At 31.4% G+C, this 24,259-nt stretch overlaps 1 protein-coding gene across 5 annotated transcripts in view; it reads right to left on the bottom strand.

Annotated features, from left to right (window-relative positions):
- The window catches only part of LOC149536119 (V-type proton ATPase subunit G-like), a 39,084-nt gene extending 38,550 nt beyond the window's left edge, over nucleotides 1-534 (bottom strand). For 3 of the 5 annotated variants that reach the window (XM_089803348.1, XM_089803349.1, XM_089803350.1), the window contains exon 1: nucleotides 195-526. The gene's annotated coding sequence lies outside the window, so the exon portion shown is untranslated. Of the gene's footprint in view, nucleotides 1-194 lie in introns of all 5 variants that reach the window. The other 2 variants (XM_089803347.1, XM_089803351.1) reach the window with 2 other exon arrangements.
- Nucleotides 535-24,259: the final 23,725 nt, after the last annotated feature.

Genomic DNA, 24,259 nt, shown 5'->3' on the forward strand with positions numbered 1-24,259 from the left:
ATTTCCTCGGGTCAAATAAAATATGATACGAAGGACAATGGGAACATCATTGCGTTAACTAAATTTTGGCCACGATGTTGGTATTTCTGAAAAAGACATCCGTGGGGTTTCTCTTTTGTTTTCTGCACAAGTTAGAATGCAGCAAATAGATTTTATTTTTAACACTGCAAAAGCAAAGGATTCATGTAAACTACCTTCAAAAAGAGAAGATTTCCCGGTGGCTCGGATCGTTTCCCTGTAAGGCAATCTTTGTGATTTGTTTATGTTTGTGATGTCCTTGGTCCCTCAAACCTTGCAGTTGGATCTTATATTCACTGTCTAATCGTAAAAACAATTCGCCACTGCCGATTTATCTCAAGAAAATGAGATCGGTGACTCCGGATTAGCAAGTAGGATCATTAAGTTTTTGTTGGCGCATACCTATATAGAATTCACAGGAATGGTTTATCTGTAATGATAATATACTAGCAGTTCCTCGTTTTGGTACGCGCAACGATAAGATAATATAAGATTTTCGGGAAGGACATTAGACATAATTAATAAAAATATTTTGACGAAACAAATAGACACGAAAACAATAAGATTATGATAAAACAAATAGACACGTTGATTCTTAAGAGAAAACAACAAATTTATTTCATAATTGTAATAATAATTGTAATAAAATTGTATAATTTTTAGCCTCATCTTATATTTATATATAAATATCGTAATAAAATTGGATTTTTTTTATAAAATTACACAAATGTTCATACATCAACCCTATATATTATGTCCACAAAATGATGCTATGTGTTAGTTTTTATAATAATTAGTTCACTTTTATATCTAAAGATTTTATTTTCAAAATTTAATTTCAAATAAAATAATAATTATCCCATTTTTTTATTCACACTTCATCTACTTCGTCAACTATTTAAAGTGTGACAAAAATTTAGTCTTATTTGTGGTTAAAATGTTAGAAAGCTACTTATATATTTCAATTATAATTCTTTAAAATTAATTATATTATACACTTCTTTATCCATCATGTGAATCTTATTTTTTATTTCATATTGTTGGATTTTTACAAAATATTGATCTTATCATATAAGCATTTAATCATGTCCAATACCTTCTAATTAAATTTATTTTAAAAAAAGAAATAATGGATGACTATTATTTTTCTAAATGTCATACATATAAACTTAGTTCTTCTCACTTATATTTATATTTATATATGTATATCTTTAATATTAATTCTAATTTGATCAAACTTTTTATTGAATTTGTATTACTTTCAATTCACCTAAGAATACTAGTTTCAAATAGTAATATAAATTAATTGTGTGTATATAATGATTCGCTTTTCAAATTTAAATCATAAAAGATTATTAATAATAGTAAATAAGAACTCTTCAATAATTTTATTTTTTAAAATATTTTTAAAATTATATTTTTTAATAATTATTATAAAAATGTAAAAAACTATTCATGTAGTTGCATTTTACAAATATTTCAAAAAAATTAGAAACATCTTACAAATAGTTTATAGATATAAGAGAAATATTATGTTATTATATTTATATTAATATTTATTCTAATAATTTCATTGAAAAATAAAGTAAGATATTTTGATATTCTCTTTCTACATTTTTAATATATTCTTTTTTCTAAAGGAGAATAAAGATATTTCTAATTGAAAAGTCCAAAATGAATATAGAAACATCTAATTACAAAAAATTCAATAGACAAATAGAAACATGTCAATTTTTAATTTTAAAAATAAGATATTTCTAATTATTGTATTATTAGTATGCATCTTTATTTTCAAATTATCTTCTTATTATTATATAAATTTTCAAAGAAGAAATCTTAATATTTTTAAATATGGAATGATTTAATTTATGTCAAATAATTAATTAATAGAATTAAAGACATCAAATAGAAAAAAAATAATTATGAAAAAATAATGTAAAAATAATTTTCTAAAATCTATCTTATCTAGAAGATTTTAATAAGATCTTATGATATTTTCTTTCTATTCTTTTAATAATTTTCTTTTCTAACTCAGAATAAAGATACTTTTAATTGAAAAGTACAAAATGACATCTAAATAAAAATAAATAAATAAAATATAGAAACATGTCTATTTTTAATAAGCAAAATAAGATGTTTCTAATTGCATTTTTATTGTATTAGTAGTATGACCTTTATTTTCGAATTAACTTGTTATTGTATAAATTTTATAGGTATTTCAATGAAGAAATCCTAATATTTATAAATATGAAAGGATAAAATTTATGTCAAATAATTATATAATAGAATGTAAACACAAAAGTTAGAAATAAAAAATATGTTTCTTAATGATAGACTTCATTTTATTCTAATAAAAAAATCTATTAATAAACTAATTCTTTCTAAATTTTCCAAGCTACTATAATCACGTCAAACTTGTTTGTATGTCCAATTTGTTTGGCACATTCAAATTTCCAATCTCTCAGAAATATGGCTACAATGGCATGCAATGATTGTAAAAATTGTATATAGAAAAATATGTAGAACATGTCATCGATTTAAAAATATTTTCTTTTGGCTCATTCTTCTTAATTGAGTCTAAATGAAAGATTTCAATAGGATATGAATTGTGTCCAAAATAACATTACCTAAGGATTTTCATCAAATACTATAGCTACAAATGTTGTCAACATGATTGCAAAACAAAGCAGGATAAAGCACATAGAATGTTTTTTTAACATAAACATATTTTAAAATGGCTTTCTGAGTCTGTTGAAAATTTTATATAACTAAAATATAATAAAAATAGGCCACATACCATCATATTCCAAATCTAAGCCAGATAAGAATAAGACCAAAACAATCATCCTACAAAGATTTATGTCATTAAAAATAGACCACCATCAATAATCATAGCAATCTAGGAATTATTAATTCTCAAAATATTTGATCATAGGTCATGTTGGGCACTATTGGATATGATCCATTCATGCAACCTACATTTTAGACAACCACATTTCAGATAACCGATCTAATTAGAGAACTAACTATTCAATATAGGCTGCAAAATAAATCATATAAAGAAAGTTTCTTAGAAAATCAAAGATCTCGAATCTACTATCAATCTTAGCTCACCAATCTTTTGAAATTTCAGAGCATTGTAGAAAAAATCAAACATTCAAATGCAATCCTTCATGCAAAAATGAATAGACCTATCTCATTAGGATTGTTTGAGAACTCATGCAAATGTATTTCACAAAATAAATCATATAAAGAAAGTTTCTTAGAAAATCAAAGATCTTGAATCTCCTATCAATCTTAGCTCACCAATCTTTTGAAATTTCAGAGCATTGTAGAAAAAATCAAACATTCAAATGTAATCCTTCATGCAAAAATGAATAGACCTATCTCATTAGGATCATTTGAGAACTCATGCAAATGTATTTCACCTTTATGTTGTCTATTCGAATTTAGCAATGACATTTGAGAATGATTAAAATGCATCATTTCGTCTTCCAATTGTCATATGTATTTACATCCAAACAGCATTGTTGAATCTAATTTAAGCCTATTTCTTCAAGCCTTCTTTTCAATTTTTCTTAATTTTAGAATTGTGAGTTGGCAATAGAATAGAAAGGGTTGGAAATATAAAAAAAATTCTAAAATAACAGAAAAACATTTAACCAAAAATAAATTTTTAAGCATGGGGCTGACAATTTTCTAGTGAAATTTTGTAAAATCTAGGAGCAAAGCTCCCACATATAAGCCTATCGGCTTTATTATATTATAGTAATAAACTTAAAGTGAAAGAAAATATATTAAATCTACAATGTTATTATAATTAAAAAGTGTTTATTAACAATTAAAAATTGTAAGGCAATAGTTCACAATGGTTAAATTGTGATTCTTATATTTATGAGGTTTTGGGTTTGAGTCAAATTTAACAAATAATAATTAATTTTAAAATATGTTCTTTTAGTTGGGATTGAGAAGAAGCTAAACTTATTCCATAACCAAACCTCTCTTTCTAGCTAACAAAAGTGCTAGTTGTCACTCACATATATTAATTTTCACATTAAGCTCATTCCAAGGCCTCTTACATGAAGTTGAAAAAGTTATTACAAAATTTTCTTTGGGCTTTTGGAGTTGACCATCACGGAGTTCACTGAGCTTTATGGGACTAGTGTTTCCTTCCCAAGGAATCTAGAGGGTTTGATTTTCTCTCAATCCAAAAGAAGCTCTTGCTTTGTGCACCAAATGGATCACTAATGTGCAATCTGGTGATGAGGTTGGGAAAATTATTCTTACATATTGCAGTGTTTAACATTCTAATTATACATGTAGACTTTCTTCATTGTATTCAAGAGGAAGATTTTGTCTTCCTTTCTATACATTGGTGGTGCCTCTCCACTAAAGGGTACCATTGTTGGCTAAATTTAATCAATTAGAATAATATATTATATTATTATATTATAGCAAGTATATCATAATACATAATAATTAATAATATTATTAATATTAAAATAATATAATAATAAATATAGTCATTATATTATAATAATATTTATTTATCATTAATTATTTAATGCCTCAAATAATACTTTGTGTTATTTGAGGCATTAGTATGAATTAAATATGTATGTCTCATGAAGCTAACTTCAACAATCCCTTTTAGTTAGGGAGGCTTTCATAATAGAATAAATCGTAGTGAATTTATCATTAAGATTTAATATAAACGTCACAATGAATTTTAGATATCTCTATATGCCATATCTTCAAATATCACCTCCTGTGATATGATCATTTTGGATATATCTACCACATGGCATGACTTTAGATATCACCTCATGTAATATCCACCATAGTGGATTTTTAAAATGCTACCTTTATGACATGTCCTTGGATACCACCGCATGTGTTATCCAACATTGAGGGATTTAAGATATATACCATTCTATCCTTGGATACCACTACATGTGCTATCCTTCATAATGAATTTATGATATCTACCATGGTGGCATGTCATTGGATATGACCACATGAGCTATCTACCATAATGGATTTAAAAGGTTAAACCTTTATGGTATGTCTTTCGATATCATGACATGCATTGTCCATCGTAAAGGGTTTTAAGATTGTTGGCAATTTGGCTAAGGAAGACATTGGATGTTGTCATTTATGGTAACATATCTTCAGTATGAAGAGGTTGGATTGTGAAGAATAAGTTATGGCATTCATACTTAAGAAAATTGTCTAAGTATCAGCTAGCTTATCTAGCAAAATAGATAGAGTTTTGATCAACATGGTTTATAGAGGAACCATAGACATGTGAGAAGTTGGGTATGAATATGTGAGACAACAAGGATGACATGTTCAAGTCCACAGGTCAATACAAATATTACAACAAGAGTTATGGACAATTTGCCAGTTACGATAGTATACATGCAAAACAGAGCATAACAAAGAACTAGATATTTTGAGTTAAGGAATAATTATTTAACTAATTAGGGACAACATCCTAGATTTAACCCTAAGTCAACAAAAGATAATGATGTATTTTGTAAAGTGTGTAGAAGGATGAAGGCCAACTAGGCAGTAATATTGCAATTGTAAAGGTATAAAGGAAAGGTTGTGAATGCAAAGTTTTGATGATGCATGTATGTATTATGTGATGTGTGAAATCTAATGTTTGATCAGAGGAATGTGAATTTTGTGAGTAGCAAAGGCAGTATTAGATATTGAAGATATCAGCAACAATGTAAAGATGTTTTTGTATCTATCTAGATTTGTATTAAAGGAATTAAATTGTATATTGCATGTTTGGGTAGTGGCCTCATCTTGTATACATTTTGTATTTGTAATTACAACTCTTAACAGGTTTAAGGCTTCTAACAAGGCCTAAGTCCTCTAACAAGGACTGAGACACTATACAGATGTAATAGAATCCTAACATGGTCAATGTCTTTCACAAGATACTTTTGATTAGTGGATCATTTTGTGGGTACCATCCCCACCAGGATTTTCCCTTGGCCAGGGTCTCCCTAGTTAACAAAATATGGTGTTATGAATTCTCTTATTGCATGGTTATGTTTACTATTCAGCATAGTTAGTTTACTTTCTTATGAAAGTTATAAGATTGTTAATGATGTTAATAGTTTGTTACTAAAGTTTGTAAAATATTGATTCCCCCCCCCCCTCTTAGTATTTCCTATTTCTAATAATTGGTATCAGAGCATAATTACTCAAAAGAGGCTTAATAGCTTGAGTATGATCCCTATGGCTATGTAACAGTTACAAAAGAACCTAGAAGAAGCTTTTGAGAAAATTGATATTCATACTGAAGAAAGAGATGCTTCGAAAGAAAGATGTGAGGATGCAAAAGACTACATTGGAAAGTTGAAAGACAAGATTGATCATCTTAAGTCCTGGAAAGAGCCTAAGGATCAAATCAAGGATAGTGATGAAGTTTCAAGACTAAAGAAAGAAATTGAGTTCCTGAAGCATAAACGAAAAATTACTAATCTGAAATTGAGCTTGAAGGAAAAGTTGAGTTAGATATGAAATCTGAGAATGTAGATCTAAGATCCAACCTTACAAAAGTTGCATCTGAACTTGAATCCACTGAGTTGCAGTATGCAGAACTTGAGAAATACAATACAATTGTGAATGGAGAGTTAACCTAGACTAAGCAACGACTTGAGATATTATATTCTAGTAGTAAGAAGATTGATGAACAAATGTCTTTTCAGAGACCTTCTTATGATAAGACTGGTCTTGGATATTTCATTAGAGAAAAGTTAGCTAAGAAATCTAAAGCTAGAAAGGAACCTAATCCTGAAATTTATCAGCCTATGAAAGATAAAGAAGATCTAAATAAGGTTGAGTCAAAGCAATCCGATAATGCACCTAAGGAGATTGATCAAGCTAATCAACCTAAACAAGTTGATGAACCTAAGCAATCTGAGCAAGTTGAATCACCTAAAGGAGTGATATATGAATTCAAAGGTAGATGTTATGCACATAATGAACTTGATCATATGAAAAGAAACTGCATAGGTAAGTCATTCAAACTAGTTACTTATTTTATTGTTATAATTGTCATGGTTTTGGTCATAGAGAAGTTAACTGTAAGAAAGCTAAATTTGATAACAATAATTACAATAGTAGAATGTTTAGAGGTACTAACCCTACAGGAAGAAGATCTAAAGAAGGAAACAATGGAGCAAGGAACAACATTGTATGTTACAAGTGTAACAACTTTGGACACATTGCCAAAAATTGTATAGCACCTGTAAACCAACCTAGACCTAGATTTGGAAATAATGCACCAGTATGCCAATTGTGTAACAACTTTGGCCACATAGAAAGATTTTGCAGAATAGATATGAGGAACAACACAAGGAATTTGAACTTCAAAAGAAATGTGAATAGGAATGACATAAGAATAGATAAGAGCAATGGCAGTCAAAAAGACAACATAAAGGAACATGTAGAAGAATTTAAAGAGGTATTTATCAAAGCTAAAGATCCATCCAGTTCCCATGCAATGTTAGAAGAATAGTCATCTAAAGCACCTAGAGGTAGATTGAAGTAAAAAATTGTATTTGATTCATCTTAATTGAATTAAGTACTTTTCGTAAGAGATCGAGCATCAGAGAGTTAAAAGTGATGATAGAAAGCAAGTTAAGGTTTGTGTAGTTAGTATGAGGTACACTATGATGTCTTGAAGTTGTGGTTAAGAGTGTAGATGATTTGGAGATTGTATGCAAGTGTCCAAAAGAAATCAAGTTGCCCTGTAATTAGATTTTTTTTTGTTGATTATGTACTTATGCAATTAATGTAATGATGAATTGAAAGCAATTTAAAGGTTGAAATCAAGTTATTGAGCACCATTCGATCATCCAAGAGTTAAAGGAGAGCTTTAGAGTGAATTTAAGTAAAATTTGAAGTGTTCTAAAAGGAATTGAAGCAAGCACTATTTTTGCAAAATCAAGGTATTTATCACTTGCGCAATTGTAATTTGAGGTCTTAATTTGAACAAATGGTGAATCTTACTATATGTGATGTGAGTGAGAGGCCTCGGTACAAGTTCAAGAAACACCCATATATTTCTATGGAGGATGATCCCCTAGGAGCATTTTCACAAGTACCACATAACATATTACACATTGAGGATGTTAGGGCATACATTCATTACAAATTTGAAAGCATTGGTGATAGTGATATCCACAAATACCTAGATCTAGTTTGCAACAATGACCTATCATTGAAGCAAGGGTTTGAGCACTTGAATGAGTTAAACATTATCAGACATATGTTTTACACTGAGATTGATAACCATGAATAGACCATAATTATACCAAGAAGAATTAGGTAGGAGATATCCCTATCATGATTGATAATGATATAATTCACAAACTCATTGGTCTCAATAATGAGGGTTGTAATCTTGTTAATGAGAAGAATGTGAAGAAGTTAGTGGAGACAAACCTAAAAACCAAGTAACTAAAATTGATGTAAAAGTTATTAGCAAGATTATTGGGTGCAAGATGAACTACATTTCTAGAGTGAACTTTGTGCCTGTTGGATTTATCCATGTAACTTACCTTGTGATGGTTAAGAAGGAGAAAATAAACATGTGTGAAATTGTGAAATAATAGTTGCTAGATAAAAATGAGAAGTTGAAGGAAAAAAATAATGTTGTATCCATATTTGAGTATTTACTAACACACCTATTCTTTCAAGTTATTAGAAGTTTCCCTAGTATGCCTAACTAGGAATGGGACAACAATTGATGCACAATGAGTGCGATAACACAATATTACAAAAAGAAATTAGAGGAAAGGGTAACTAAAGAATATACAAGGATGATGAAGAGTTTCTAGATAGCTATGAAAAAATAATTCAAAAGTCCACCAGCTCTAGTTGAGAAGTACAAAAATGTTATCTGTTTCATGATAGAGACAGATGTTACGTGTATGGAAGCAGTGGAGCCTAGAGTCAAATTCATTGACCCTATGGGTTATGAAATGATAGAAGAGTTGATTAAATGTTATGCAAAGATCATTTTGGAATCTGAAAGAGATGATGAAAGTCCTAGATGAGGGACTTATGAAGAAAAGGCTAAGGATGTTCACAATGAACTTCATAGCAAAGATATCAAGAAGAAAGTTGAGAAGAAAATTGATGCAATGTTAAAGGAATCAGGAATGACAAGGGAAGAATGTAAAGAGGCAGTGTAAATAGCTACGGAAATGAGGGCTGGTGGTCAGACATAAGTGCTGATAGCTAAACTCCAAGCAGTTGAAGTTGGTACTTCACAAGGAGATACAGTAGTAGGACAATCAGTGAATGCACCATATGTTGCAACATCACAAGTATAACCTATTGTTGTACAACTAGTATAGAAGGACAAAGATGAAGAGGAAATAAGTATAACAAAGGTTCAGATAGTAACCCCTCCCAACATTAGGAGTTTAGCAAGGTTGACAGAAGTAAAGCAAGAACAAGCTGAACCACATCCCAAGAAGAGAACAAAGCAAATGTCTAATGGACCAAGTAAGAGAAGAAAAACATTGTAGATAGTTGAATTAGACGAGTCTGATGAAGAGGAATTAGAGGACAAACTAATTGAGAGAGCATAAACAGAGGTAAAGAAAGTCTCTAGTAAGAAATTTTGGAAGCCAAAGGTTGAGAATTTGAATGTTCAAATTATTAACAACAACAATTTTGTACAATTAAACAAATACTATGATTTGTACAGTAATATAGATAGACTACAGTTAGAGAATGTAGTTATACATTTGATATTGGTGGATAAGAGATTTGAAGATATAGAAAAGGATATACCACAAGACTTTTACAATAGGTTAATAAATTGAAGAAGAAGAGTAGCAGATGAAGCTAAAAGAATTAGAGAAAACCTAATCATAAAATTGTGCGAAGTAAACAATGATGAGGATATGGAGAGGATAATTAAGGGTATTGAACCCTTACTAAGAAATAAGAAAAGAGAAATTGTTTTGATGGGTGGAAATTATGAGGAAGTGCACAAGGAGACAAGACATTTAATTGGTACATTTATGACCTCTATACCTAGTTTTGTGCAGACAAGTAAGGGAGCAATCGCTATGGTAGAAGAGAAGACATTACCACTTGAGTTCACAGTAGCAACAAAGAAGTCTACAAATACTTTACCAATAGTTATATCAATGGCTAAGGTAGTAAAGAATACATCAACAATAAAGGCTACCCCACAAGTAACTATTGGTATTGATACCATGCAAGTGGACAATACAAGAATCACCTTGGATAAAATAGAGGATCCATTCAAGGATTATGGACCATCAATTGTTGGCAATTTGGTGAGCTACACCAGATCTGAGAATGAGGAAGAAGAAGAAGAAGGGGAGAAAAATAAAGAAGCAAAGAACAAGAAGAGGAAGGAAGAAGAAAAGAAGAAAGTTGAAGAAGAAATGAAAAGGAAAGAAGAAAAGAGTAAGAGGAAAGTTGAAGAGGAGAATAGAGAAGTAGAAGAAAGGAAGGCAGAAAATGTAAAGAAAAAGAAATTGGAGGAAGAGGAGAAAAAGAGGAAATAAGAAAAACAAAATAAGAAAAGAAAAGTAGAGATGAAGAAGAAGGAGGAAGAAAGAAAGAAGACAAAAGAAGAAGATACGAAAAAAATAGGAAGAAGATAAGAAGATTAAAGAGGACAAGGAGAAGAAGAAAAATAACCAAGATGAGAAGAAGAAAAAAGAGGAAAAGAAGATGAAGGTGAGTGCACCTAGTTCTTCTAGGACACCCCTTACATTAACAACACTTACAACATTTGATGATGATTATGATCAAAGTGAATTGATCACATTACTCAGTAAAATAATTGAAAATAATAGGTAGGTGAAGAGTCTACATAACACACTGGCAGAGGTAATTGATAGATTACAAAACACTATATCAATAAAGATGATTGTACTAGATCTAGAGGATAGAGAAAAAGTTGTTGTCCAAGCTTTTGATATTGAATTCATTACTCTTTCAGATATAGAAGTAGTAAAGGCACAAACTTTGCATGATGTAGAGATATCTAGAAAGGTCTATGAAAATATGAAGGATGATCTAAAGAACCTTGATGAAAAGACTAAGGAGCTAAGACATTGTTTGATAGAAGGTAAGGCAGTTTATGGAAAGTGTGTGTGTGTGTTCATACACAAATCAAGGACATCACAGATGGGATGAATAGAAAAAAAAGAGAACTAGAAGCACTAATGAATGAAGTGCAAGATTCCTTGGTCAAGATTGCATATCTTGAGAATAGAGTTAGAAAAATAAATGATGACATCAACATGTTATAACTACATAAGGAAATGAAGCTAAAGAGATTCTCATTGCTAAGGGAATACCTTGCATTGAAAATTGATCTAGTATAGAGACAGTTGGAAGAATGTCTAGCAATAAAGACATCTTATGATAAGTTTTCCTACACAAACTTAGGTGCATTAGAGATAGCATCATATGCTCTATGCACAGTTTTGAGTGTAGGTGATGTAGTGAAAGACAAGTGGGACATGGAATTCACCATGTTGAAATAGAACTTTGGTGATTGCACCACACAAATCTCTAGCCAGAAACAACCATGAATGTAATGCAATTTTGACCTATACATAAATTTTGACACCTTTTTTGTTGATGTCAAAAGGGGAGAGAAGGATAAGGCAAATTGTAGAGAAGGATAATTATACAAATGCATATATGTAGAAGGATAAGGAAAATATATATTATATATACATACATACATATATATATAGATAGATAGATAGATAGATAGATAGATAGATAGATAGATAGATAGATAGATAGATATATGTATATATGTATATGAATTTATATACATACATACATACATATACATATATACATATATATCTATATATATACATACATATATGTGGGTGATCCCACAATAATGGGTTCCACTTTTTGACCAATTTTGACACTGAAATCAATATTTTTGCAACAAATGTCACGTTCAAGTGACTATATCTCCAAAACTATAAATAATTTCAAGATGACATAAACTAGTGATTTTGAGTACTTTGTTCCTACTTTGTAACCATATTTTTTAATCTAAAAAATAAAATTATTTATGTCAATTTTTTTTATCTCCTCCAAAAAGTGGTACATAATAAAATTCAATATTTTAAAAAGTGACAGTCTGTTTGACACACATAACTTTTTTTCTAGAAATGATAATGAAGTAATTCTTTCGGCATTGGATTTGTAACATCAATATCCAGTGCCTGCATTTGGTTTGATTTATTTTTGTTGAATATTGTATAGTTTATGAAGTTTTGAAGTGACATGAACCGTAATTTAGACATACGTTCCATTTGACACAGATAATTTGAAGTCAGTTTATCATAAACCATTTTTTTTTTTTGAATAGAAAGGTATCTCAATAATCCAGTGCCTCCATATTTTTCAAATTTTTTTTGACCTAATTTACTAATTTTTCTGAGGTGTCAAAGTCGGTTGATGTTCAATAGATAATGAACCTATAATGAGTTAAACTCATATTTGAAAGTCTTAATGATTAAATTATGTAATAAAATTATAGTCATTGGAAAGCTTGCTCCGAGCAGCACATTTTGACATTTTTTATTTTACAGTAGGAGATCATTCTCCTGCAATTATGGCAGTCAAAAGAGCAAAAAAAAAGAAAAAGAAAAAAAGATTAAATTTTTTGTGATTTTGCATGTTCATGCCAACATGTCTTTCGCGCGAACACGTTTACCATGTTCGCGTGAACGTATGTTCGTGCGAACATGAAAATCATGTTTGTGCAAACATACGAAATATGTTTGCACGAACATGATTAAAAAAAAGTTCACGCAAACATATGGTAAACTCAATTTCTCATTTTGAAATTTTTTTCATTTTTGTTCGTCCCACTAAAGTGGAACCCATTATTGTGGGTTCACCCATGTATGTATAAAAGGGAGAATAGTCAAAGAGGGGGTTATATAATTTAATTAGGATATAAAAGGAAAGATGGTTAAAATGTATTGATCCACAGTTTTGAAATTTTGTTAAGGCCAAGTTTTATAAATTTTTGGGACTTAGCTAGATTTCCCATGTGTTTCCATCAATGCCAAAGGGGGAGATTTTTGAAATTTTTGCTAAGGTAGACATTGTATGTTGCCATTTATGGAAACATGCCTTTAGTATGAAGAGGACAAACTATGAAGAATGAGTTTTGACATTCATACTTAAATTTTTTTGTCTAAGTATTGTAGACACCTAAAAACCTTTAGAAAATAAAGTATTTTTATTTTCTAAAAAATTCCTAATGACATCATCATTTATTAATTAATTAATTATTTAATTAATTTATTTATTTTTATGCCATTAAATCCCTTGATCTTAATTAAAAATATTTAATTAAGGAATCCCTCTCAAAAATGTTTAAATCTTATTTAAACATTATTTCCTTATTTATTAATTATTTAATTAATAAATTGACCAAAAAATTCAAAATAAATAAAAAAATTATTTTTTGCCCAAAACTTGGCCAAATTCCTTAAGACCACTAACCTCTTCCAAAATCTTCTAATCCTTCTTTAATTTTAATTAAAGGCTAATCCCATCATTTCCTACCCCTAATCCCAACTCAAAATATTTAATTAAGATTAAATATTAATCCTCATGTTTATTAAAAAAGTTTTAATAAATATCTCCTCAACCCAAACCCTTGAAATAAATAAAACTTTATTTATTTCCTAAAAATCTAATTTATCCTCATCCTAAGAAGTTCTAGACTCTTCTAGAAAGTCTTCATCCTCATGCTAAGAAATTCTAAACTATTCTAGAAAGTCTTTATCCTCATCCAAAGTCTAGACTCTTCTAGAAGATGTCTTTAAACCTAATCCTAATCCCCTCCTAACCTTGTCACATTCTCTAAACATGGGTTAAGACTTACTAACCCAAGCCAACGTTAACAAATATCTCCTCCTTCACCCACCCTCATTAAATGCCATCCACTTGCCTATCCCTAAGCTAATCCTAAACCATCCTAATCCATCCTCTAATCATTTGCACAAGCCTAAGCAAGCTTAAAACCTTCCTAATCAAGCCCAAGTCGAAATTGCTCTCATCTCCCTCAAAATATCTCAACCATAAAACTTTATGAAGCCCACTAGGCCATAAATGACTCTTCCAAGCCCTTTTATTGCTCTTACAAGTCATTATGAGGGTCTTTATGAAGATTTTATCCCTTGAGCCTCCTTTGTTGACTCATCCTTCCCCTTTCTTCCATCCTCTCACCATGTGACATGTGTCACTCTTTGATTGGCTATAAAGAAGCACAATCCATGTGCTCTCTTCTCATGCAATCTGAGCCCTCCATGAGCTTTTTCCCATCCTTGCATCTTAGCCCTCAATCCCTCAAGCCTCTTGCCTATAAATTGGATCCTTCCCCTTTGCAAAATAACACAATCCATGAAGTAAAGTCATAATGCCATTTTGAGAAGCCATTTTACATCAAAACCATACACTCACACCCAAATTCCAACTCCATTTGAAGCCCTTTTTGAAGCATAAGCTTGAGCATACATCCTATCTATTTAGACAAACCTACTCAACAAGAGAGCTTCTCATTGAGAGAGCCCATTAATGGCTCATATTCTCAATTGAGAGCTCATCTTAGTCTATCTTGAAGTTTATGAATTTTGTTTAGTTTGTAGAAGCTTTATTTAAATTTGGTTTCTATTAGCATACTAACATTGCTCATATACAAGTATCACTTAGTTTCTCTGACAGAACATATAGAGTTTTGATCAATGTGGTTTATGGAGGAAACATGGACATGTGAAAAGTTAGGTACCGATACCTAAGATGACAAGGATGGCATGTTATAGTCTACAGGTTAGTGCGACAAGAGTTATGGACAGTTTACCAGTTATGGTAGTGTACACGGTGTAAATGTGTATTCATGAAACCTTAGTGTAGAATGCAAATGGACTGACGATGAACTAAACTAAACCCAAGATATCATCATCAAAATGTAATCTCTACAAGTGTCTCATGTTTCCCTAAATACAACTGCTAAAATAGCTCTTAGACTAGCATCTTAGTGACAGTTCTAGAATAGGAGAATGTTGAAAAATAAATATGTAATGAACTAACAAGTGATAAATGATGCTAAATAATACAAAATAATGCTAAAATGCTATGAAAATGCTACAATAAGAATGCTAGATGATGAATCAAGATGTGCCTATAGTGCAAAATGCCTAAGACTTGGGTTCTTTTGCTCTTGAATTCTCCTTCTATTTATAGGATTTTAGAAGGGGTTGGGGTAAGAATTTGGGTTTTACCTTTTCACTTGGTGGGTAGAAGTGAAATTGGAAAGGAGCTCAAAAGTCTTGATTGGAGGCTCCATGTGCTTTTCACGTCAAACAAAATGTCTCATGAGAGACAAGAGAAGGATCTCAAAAGTCATGATTTGTGGCTAGATAAGGCTTTATTTCAACAAAAATGTCTCATGAGAGACAAGAGAAGGAGCTCAAAAGTCATGATTTGTGGCTAAATATGACTTTTATTTTCAACAAAAATGTCTCATGAGAGACAAGAGAAGGAGCCCAAAAGTCATGATTTGTGGCTAAATATGACTTTTATTTTCAACAAAAATGTCTCATGAGAGACAAAAGGAGCCCAAAGTCATGATTTGTGGCTAAATATGACTTTTATTTTCAACAAAAATGTCTCATGAGAGACAAAAGGAGGAGCCCAAAAGTCATGATTTGTGGCTAAATAAGACTTTTATTTTCAATAAAAATGTCTCATGAGAGACAAAAGGAGGAGCCCAAAAAGTCATGATTTATGGCTAAATTTGGATTTTTATTTTCAACAAAAATGTCTCATGAGAGACAAGAGAAGGAGCCCAAAAGTCATGATTTGTGGAAAAATTTGGATTTCTTTTAATTCTTTATATAAAAGGAGGATTTTTATTTTGTAAGAATAAATGGATTTATTGATTTAATAAAAGTTCCATTTATTCTCAAAAATTTGTCTTTTCTCTCTCCTTTTTTTTGAATTTCATTTATGATTTTGAATTGTTTCTCTCCTCTTTTGAAGTTGATTTAGGTCTTATTAATTTGATAGATGATTTTTTGTTTAATTTGCACTGATTGATCAGAATTACGTGATTTATGTCTTTGCCAATTTTTGGGTGTCTATAGATAGTATATAGGCATAACATAACATAACATAACATAACAGAGAATTGGATATTTTGGGTTAAGGAATTGTTTTTTTTACAAAATAATTACTTAACTAATTAGGCATGACATCCTAGATGTTAACCCTAAGTTAGCAAAAGACAATAATGCATTTTATAAAGTGTGTAGAAGCAAGAAAGCCAACTGGGTAGTAATATTTTAATTGTAAAGGTATAAAGGAAAAATTGAAAATATAAAGTTTTGATGATTTATGCATGTATCATGTGATGTAAAAAATTTGATGTTTGATTAGAGGAATGTGAATTTTTTGATCAACAAAGGCAGTATCAGATATTGAAGATATCATTAGCAATGTAAAGAGGTTTTTGTATCTATCTCTTTGTATTAAAGGAACTACATTGTACATTACGTGTTTTGGTAGTGGGCTCATCTTGCATACATTTTGTATTTGTATATTATAGCTCCCAATAGGGTTGAGGCTTCTAACAAGGCCCAAGTCCTCTAACAAATACTAAGGCACTATACAGATGTAATAGACTCCTAACATGGTCAATATCTTTCACAAGATACTTTTGATTAGCGGATCATTTTGTGGGTACTAGCCCCACTAGGGTTTTCCCTTGGCTAGGGTCTCCCTAGTTAGCAAAATATGGTGTTATGAGTTCTCTTATTGCATGGTTATGTTTACTATTCATCATAGTTAGTTTAATTTCTTATGATAGTTATGAGATTCTTAATAATATCCAACTTTGGGCTAAAGTTTGTGAAATACTTATTCACCACCCCCCTCTCAATATTTTCTATTTCTAACAATTGGTGTTAGAGCATAGTTACTTAGAAGAGGCTTAACAACTTGAGTAAAATCCTTATGGATATGGAACAATTATAGAAGAACTTAGAAGAAGCTCTTAAGCATATTGATATTCTTACGAAAGAAAGAGATGATTTGAAAGAAAGATATATGAGGATGCAACATACTACATTGGAAAGATAAAAGACAAGATTGATTTTCTCAAGACTAAGAAAGAGCCTAAGGATCAAATCAAGGATAGTGATGAAGTTTCAAAGTTGAAGAAAGAAAATGAGATCTTGAAGCATGAACTAAAAATCACTAATATGAAATTGAGCCTGAAGAAAGATGATAGCAAAGTTGAATCAGATCTCAGACTTGAAAATGAAAAATTGAGATCTAACCTTACCAAAGCCTGCTCATACAGCAGATTTCACACATCACATAATACATACATGCATTATCAAAACTTCACATTCACTATCTTTCCTTTATACCTTTATAATTACAATATTATTGCCCAGTTGGCCTTCATGCTTTTACACACTTTACAAAATACATTATTAACTTTTTCCCTCTTAGGGTTAACATCTAGGATGTCATCCCTAATTAGTTAAGTAATTATTTTGGTAAAAAAACAATTCCTTAACCCAAAATATCCAATTTTTTGTTATGCTTTGTTTTTCCTATATAATGTCGTAACTAGTAAACTATCCATAACTCTTGTCATGTTGTATGTACTAACCTACAAACTTGAACATGTCATCCTTGCTATCTTAGGTATTCATACCCAACTTTGCACATGTCCATGTTTCCTTATTAAACCACATTGATTGAAACTCTATATATGTTCTACCAGATAACCTAGGTGATACTTAGACAATTTTCTAAGTATGAATGCCATAACTCATTCTTCATAGTCTGCCCTCTTCATATTGAAGATATGTAACCATAAATGACAACATACAATGTCTACCTTAGCCAAATTACCAATAGTTAGTCCTTTTTATTTTGACATTATCTGTACCACTAGTCTTCAACAAGCTGACATGCCTCGCCTTGACACTTATAATGGTAAAGGTGATCCTATGACACATCTTAAAAATTTCCAAGTTTTATGTAGTGATTATGCTCATAACCATAGAATTTTGGCTAAGTCATTTTCTCACACCTTTCATGGCAAAGCTTTGCAATGGTATCACTCTTTGCCACCTTGTTCTATTGATTCTTTCCATAAGCTTGCTAATGCCTTTATACAAAAGTTTCAATATAATATTGGTCCTTTTGTTTCTTTGACTGGTTTGATGCACTATAAAAAAGGTCCTAAGGAGAAAGTGATTGATTTTGTCAGTAGATTTAAGCATTTGCATGCTCACATTTCTTATCCTATGCCTAATCTTGATATTCAACATATGTTTATTGCGACTTTACAAAAAGACATTGGAGATAAGATTATTCTTACTAAGTTTATCTCTTTTTCAAAACTTTGTTCAACACTTCATCATTATGAATTAGAAGTGAGTTAGTTTGAGAGAACCAATCCAATGGCTCATGTACCTTTTGATAAGAGTGATGCCACACCTAATCATAAAAAAATTCAATAACCTAAAAACTATACATCAAGAATAACAAATCCACGAATACAGTAGATGATCAAGTACTTGTTGCATCTCAAGGTGTCGCTACTTCTTCCTTCTTCTTTTTGAATGAAAAATAAGTTTACTCCTCTTTCTGAGTCTTCACATTCTATTATGAGTAGGTTGGTTAGAGCTAATATGATTATACTTCCATCTGTTAAACTACTTCTTCCTTCTTCTACATCAAGTCCATGCTTTAATACTAAAGCCTTTTGTTGATTTAATCTCTAGCCTGGACATGATACTGAGGCCTGCTATTCTTTGTTACATGTGATTCAAGATTTGATTAATTCTAATGCATTATCTATTTATAGTCATGATAATGGGAATAAATTTGTGGGACCTCCTTTAAATCAAAATCTTCAAATCTATACTAATCCTTTGCCTCAACACACTACCAATACTATTGTTCAATATCCTCTTTCTTCTTCTCCTCCTAAAGTGAATATTTCTTATGATACCTTACAAAGAGAGAATGATAATAGTGTTAATGATGTGGAATGTGTAGTTAAACCTCCATCTCCACCTAAGAAATACATTACCTATACATCTAACGAACTAAAACCTAAGCTGAATTGTAAGCATCTTTGAGCTCTTGTTATCTCATTTAGTGATGCTAATAAGTTCAAGGCTCATGATGGTCCTCTTTATAATTGATACTCAAATTGCTAAATATCCTTCTTATGGGTGTCTTGTTGATCCTACTTCCATGTTTATTGTTATTGTACCATCTTAAAATGGATGCACTAGCCTTTTAAGACCTTTGAGCACCCTTTCCATAATGCCTTCTTTGGACTATGGATATGCTTGTGCTTGATACCCTTTTTTTCCTATCTTCTTCCTCTTTCCACCCTATTTCTCTTGGTATCTGCCTCTACTTTCTATGGCACTCTAGACTTGGTCCCTAGGACTAGGTCAATCTAGGTTGCCATGTTCTAGACAAGGTCAACCTAGGTCAACCTATTCTGGGCTAGGTCGACCTACGTTGACCCAGTCCTTGAAAATTTTGGGGCTAAGGGCCTGAAAGGCCTCGAGGGTTCAGTTAGTTTTTTTTTCCTCTCATGCCAGATTATATTGCTTTCTAGCTCGAAAACTCATATATAAGGAGACTTGAAGGCTTCATTTTCATAGTTTAGTTCCAAGTTCAGATTTCACTCCCAAGCTTTTTCTCTTAAGTCAATAATTCTACCTTTTGCATTTAAGGAGTTTAAGTATTCACAATTTTCAAGCATTCAAGAAAGGAGATTTCTATCTATCATTGAAGGATCCTTTGTGAGTATTTCCTCTTCAAGATCTACCTTGTTATTAGCCATCAAGGGAGGATATCTACGTCGAATCATTCATCATCTTCTTCATTGATGTATATTTATATCCATGGCACCATGATGGAATTAATGTAGATCTATTGCAAAGTGTGGAGATACCCTACATTCCTAGTTCAATATCTAAAATATGTTATATACAAAATCCTTATTGACAAGTGTTTCAAGAAAGGTGAATCATAACATTTATCTTGTCTTTCAATCATTTACGATTAATTCCTTCACCAAGGGCTTGACCAAGGCAAGCCCTCATAAAACCCCAACCACAAAACCCTATTGGAAACTACAATTGGAATAATTGTTATATTGTCATTGATGTCAAACCTTACTAGTAATAAATTTTATAACAATGTAGAGTGCCATATTATTTGATTGATGAAGAGGATTTGAAAGTGAAAGATGAACTAGTAAACTGGTTGAGTAAAGAGGAGTAAGTATGATGGAACTACAAAGGGCACTTGATCAATTAGTATTTGACAAGATAATTTGACTTGCTGTGGAAATTATCTCCTATTTATCAATTGATGAGCTTAAAAGACTTTCTAATGAATGGTTCATAAGGCACAACACTTGGTGAAGGTTTTTCAAATGGGGTTGCAAGCTTTGGGTTTAACCATGGAGGAAACTCCATAGTTAAATGTGCTCAGGTTGGAGTAGTATTGGGATGGGTGACCTCCCGGGAAGTCTTGGTGCTTCACCCCTTTGAGCATCACCTAGATCTAATGAGTTCTAAGTGTTCCATTTATTCTCATGAGAGATATATTCATGTTTAATCACTACTCATGAAACATGGGTCAATGAGTTTGACTCAAAATCACACAGTTAAATCCTGATAGCAATATCACAATTTCACTTGTTGTGGAAATTATCTCCTACTTATCAATTGATGAGCTTAAGGGACTTTCTAGTGAATGGTTCATAAGGCACAAAACTTGGTGAAGGTTTTGCAAATGGGGTTGCAAGCTTTGGGTTTAACCATGTAGGAAACTCTGTAGTTAAGTATGCTTAGGCTGGAGTAGTACTAGGATGGGTGACCTCCCAGGAAGTCTCGATGCTTCACCCCTATGAGCATCACCTAGATCCAATGAGTGATAAGTGTTCCATTCATTCTCATGAGAAATGGATTCATGTTGAATCACTACTCATGAAACATGGGTCAATGAGTTTGACTAAAAATCACACAATTAAATCCTGATAGCAATATCACAATTTGCCTTGCTGTGGAAATTATCTCCTACTTATCAATTGATGAGATCAATGGGATTTATAATGAATGGTTCATAAGGTACAACACTTGGTGAAGGTTTTACAAATGGGGTTGCAAGATTTGGGTTTAACCATGGAGGAAAATTCATAGTTAAGCACGCTCAGGCTAGAGTAGTACTAGGATGGGTGAGCTCTCGAGAAGTCCTAGTGCTTCACCCTTGTGAGCATCATCTAGATCCAATGATTGCTAAGTGTTCCATTTATTCTCATGAGAGCTGAATTCATGTTGAATTACTACTCATGAAACATGGGTCAATGAGTTTGACTCAAAATCACACAATTAAATCTTGATAGCAATATCACAATTTGAATTGTTGTAGAAGTTATCTCCTACTTATCAAGATAATGTGTTGTTTGATCATTGTATTAAGTGAAGAAGAATGATGAGTTGAAGTGTAGAAGAGAAAATTAATAGAGGTTAAGAAGTTAAGTAAACGATGAGTTTGACAGAGTGACAAGTTACTAGGTCAATGAAGAAGTTAAACATTACCAAGTAGAAGATTAAGGAATTTATGTTATAGCCGAGAAAAATAATATTAGTTGAGTATTGGAAATGATAGAGAAAAATGAAGGTAAATTGAAGTAATGGTCGAGGAGAATGATGGTTGAGAAAGCTAGTGTAAGTCAAGCGAGACAGATCAGTAGTCACTGAGCTACCTAGTAATGATTGAGCTAAAGAACATAGTGATGACCAAGTGTCAACAAATTAACAATTTAAGAAAGAATCAAGATTTGAGGCCAACATAGTTAAATTTATGGATTGATTAAAATGTGTAAAAGGTAAGGATTGATGAGCTAGAGCATTTAATGAATGAATTGAGTTTGTTAAGAAATCTAAGGAGAGGATTCAATGAGAATTTTTGAGAAGTTTCAAGAGGTGGAGAATGTGATGAAGTCTAGTCAATGAACTAGGAATGAGTTGAATTGGAGACATAAACTTTCAAAATGAGTTGTAATTTATCAAATGCACCTAGTTGTTACTTTCTAACCATTGTGGCAGTAAAATCCTTTAATCAAGGTTAACCAGACACTCATATTGTAATTCCTTTAATCAAGGTGACATTTTGATGGAATGTTCTAAAGACCTCTAATGAGGCTACTCCTAACAAGGTGATTAAATCCTTTAATAGGGCCACACCTAACAGTGTATTTTGTAACTCTTAACAGGGTTGGCTCTTAACTGAGCTCACTTTAGAAGAGTGAAAGTGGTAGCATGTTACTTGATAGTTTTCCCAAATGGGGTTTCCACATTAAATATTGGTGTCATACTTGTGTAAATGTTGTGTTTTTGTTTCATGTTATCTACCTTTCTTGGTGATTAGTTAAACTTCTTCTTTGATCTGAAGTGTTGAGATTTATGTCCAAATTGTTTGCACATATGACAGTAACCATTGAATGCATACTTCTTAGGGGACTAACAAAACTTGGATCTACATTGATATGATTGGTGACTGTACTTATTACAATGATAATTGTAACCATCAAATGTTGGAGTAACATCAGACTTACCGATTTTGCTCCTACAAACATTTGTTGTGTGTTCAAGTTTTCCACAATAATAGCATGTGGGCTTTTTTGGTTTGGGGTTTTATAGACATTACTTTGTTCAACTTTCTTATATGATTCTCCTTGCTTCATAGTAGAATGCTTGGTATAATCTAGTCCAGATGTGTCTCTTGGTCGCCTCTATCTTCTAACTTGTTCATCCAATATTCTCATGCTTTCCTCTGATTTCTTCAGTATTTTATTATTATTTTTTCTCTAATGTCAATCCACATCTCAACTTTACATTTTCTGTTCTCAGTTCCATAATCTCTTCCATCTTTCTATCAATTTCGTGATTTTCACTGAGTAACTGATTTACTATATCCTAATGGTTTTGAGTCAACCTTGTGATTTCTCCATCCTTAGCATCTAGTCTTGTAGTGATTTGTCTCTTATCTTCTTCAATTATTTGTTTCTCATCCTCAAATTTTCTCTTTTGCTCCATTACTTCACACATCATGGTAGATTACAACTCTTGTTCCATTTTTAACAATTTTATCTACTCAATAAGACTATGATTTTCTCCAACAGATCAGCTATGGTAGTATTGAATTCATTAGACATGTTTCCATCTGAAAATTCTTCAATCGTCTCTTCGTGATATGTAGTTTCATTCATTTGTTGCTCAATTTGCTTCCTTCTATTCATTGACTACCTTAGTTTATCTTTCATCTCATTGATTTGATTCATGACCATCCATAATTCTAGAGTTACTAATTTTTAATGGTTTTGTTAAGATTTTACCTCTCCAAGATTAAGATCTTATGCTCTTAGGTGGTAAAATCCTCAACAAGAGAACTATTCTTTGATATCAATTGTTGGAATATTAGGAAAGGTGGGGTGCTAAGAGGGGGTAGTGGTGGGGGTGAATCAATATCCTCTAAAACTTTAGCCTTAAACAAACTTTGTGATGCCCTTATCCTTTTCACAATTCAATAAGCTCTTATTACTTATCACAATACTTATAAATGAAATAAATTTATCTAATATATTTTCCAAACCTTATAAACAAAAACAAAAACTCATAATACATAACACATGTATTTGGTCATGTAGAAACCCTTGGTTAGAGGGAAAAATGTGGTGAGGGATGGTACCCAAAAATCTATCACTATTATAGTAAGAGGGTGCCTTGCTAGAGTTACAATACCCTTTTCACTTCTGGTGACATACTCTGTTAAGAGTATACGATCAAATTTTTGATATAAGATTGTTTTGAAGTAAAGAACTTGTAACGGAACAATCATTATTTTTTCAATGATGTCAAACCTTCTACCTAATAGTGAGAAAATTTCTTTTTGTTTTGAAAGCTATCATTCAGTTGATCAGTGAAGAGGAATTGAAAAGAGGAGATAACAATAGCACCTAGAGAAATGTTGAGTTATTTGGTATGTAAAAGAAGCACTAAGACCAAGTAAGAAATTGATACTATAGTGTATTATTTATCTACTTAAAGTCTAAACTAAA

The sequence above is a fragment of the Cupressus sempervirens genome, chromosome 10 (assembly GCF_028749045.1).
Source record: "Cupressus sempervirens isolate cs-2001-9-10 chromosome 10, ASM2874904v1, whole genome shotgun sequence".
Lineage (NCBI taxonomy): Eukaryota > Viridiplantae > Streptophyta > Pinopsida > Cupressales > Cupressaceae > Cupressus > Cupressus sempervirens.